This window comes from Acipenser ruthenus, unplaced genomic scaffold (genome assembly GCF_902713425.1).
Source record: "Acipenser ruthenus unplaced genomic scaffold, fAciRut3.2 maternal haplotype, whole genome shotgun sequence".
In the NCBI taxonomy this organism is placed as follows: Eukaryota; Metazoa; Chordata; class Actinopteri; order Acipenseriformes; family Acipenseridae; genus Acipenser; species Acipenser ruthenus.
The window spans coordinates 20,247-22,424 of NW_026707482.1; positions in this window are offsets into that span (position 1 = coordinate 20,247).

Consider the following 2,178-nt stretch of genomic DNA (forward strand, 5'->3'; position numbering starts at 1 on the left):
CAAGTGGGAAATGAAGCAGGCTCACACAGATATTGCAGGTTCACAAATTCAGCGATTTATTGCAGGCAAGGATTCTATACTCAGCAAGTAAAGTGTGCTGCTTTAAAGAGAGTAGTAGATTACACAGACGGTAAAACGAAAGTAAAGCACACTGTCAGACGTGTGCCATGCCAACGAAACACTCCAATCCCTGATCTCCTTCCCGCCAATGCCCTCACTCCCTCATATGCCCTCGTCCATCCCCACCCCCAGCACATCACCCACCAATCCCAGTTATCCATGATCTGCCCCACCTCCCATCCCTCATTCTGCAAAGTGTTGATCCCTTTTTTCCTTGCAACAAGGGCCCCTCTGTTCTGCAAACTGAGCTCATGATTGGTGGAAATTCTTTCGCTTCTGGCGTCACTGAACACCTGTAGCAGCAACTAACTTGACTCTGGGTCAATGAACATTCTAGAACTCTGCAAACACAAAATTATGTCCCGCTGTAGTAAAGCAGACCCCCGGATTGTTACAGTATGTTAGAGATTTAGTTGCACTTACATTATATTTAAAACAAAAAAAAACATAATCATTCTACTAAGGTGGTGTTTCTAAATTAAGAAAAAAAAATATCTGGATCCAAATAAATCATTTTCTTGGTTTGGCATTGTAATATTAATTGAGAAAAACATTCTTAATTGTTTCTTATCAGAAAAAATATCAGTTTAAATGTGTTTAACTGAGTACATATATTCTGTTACAGTTCTTACGGCAACATTTGAAAAAGAATAATTTCAAGACCAAAGTGCAAGACAACTGAATGTCCCCTTTTTACAAATTCTGTGTTAATGTTAGGACCCATAAAGGTCAGAACAGCCTGTGATTTAAGTGGTATAATGTGGGCATTTACCTGTGATAGCCTTATAAACAATTGTATACCATATACATGGCTATGTTTACAGACTTTAGGCACGCAGACTAGAAAGTTATTTTTTTAAAAATGTTATGCGATCACACCATCATTGTACTAGGCTAGTGGGTAGGCCACCAATATGGAAACAACTTATATTTCACATATATAAAAAGCAATATATGTTACACTTATATGCTGTTATTTCTCTTCATTTGTTTTTTATGTGTACACATATATGTTCATATACAGTTTAAATTATATACGGATTGGTTATGAAATTGGCCCGATTTTATAGTATTTTCAATATAAGGATTTTATGTGTTAGTATATGTAACATATATTGCCCTCCATATATGTTTTTTTATATGGTTATTTTATCATTTAAATGTGTTTTTTATACTTTAAATATATGTGTTTTTTATAATCTAAATATTTTTTATAAGGAAAATATATCCTTTCATTTGGTGAATGTTTTATACAAATGACTACATATGTTTATATATTATCCATTGTCCAATTAAGAAAAATGTGAAAAATAATATTAGAATATACAACCAATTTATATAACACATGTATATACTTACACACTGTAACCAGAATATAAAATGTGACACTATAACACATCTTAGGATTTGTCCTTTACAGAAAAGACAATACAAGATATATAGATAGGAGTTAATAAAGACTGGAGCAAACACTTTGAAAATATGGCCCTGTGTATTGTAGTAACTGTGAGACAATCTAATATTTATTCAAGGGTTGTTCCTTAGTAAAATGTTACAATGAGATGATATGGGTGCTAAGGTAGCTTTAATTGTGTCATATAAACATGTACAACATTTTTGTGAGCATTCCTTATTTACTCTGTATATATACACACACATTCATCTATCTTTTTATGGCATACAAATCAAGTTGCATGATATCATTAAATTTGATCATGCATGTTCCTGTTTTGCTTGTATTTAAAACACATTAAGAACATATGTACATCAATATATGGATATGTGATGCACATATGTAATTGACAATATGTGCATCACATTTGACAATATGTGTTCTTTCCATATGGACAGTGCCAGTTTGGTATGATTAACATAGTTTGATGGATCACAATATGTCAAATTCAAGGGACAAACTGAAGAGTCATGATCTTACTGGGACTGAAATACACTTCCTTATCTTCTGTAATCCCGTTACAAGTCTTGTGTGAAGTAATGTTTATCGCACAACTTCCACGTTTGGAAGCACATTTCCAAAATCTAGAAACATGTAGTACAAAA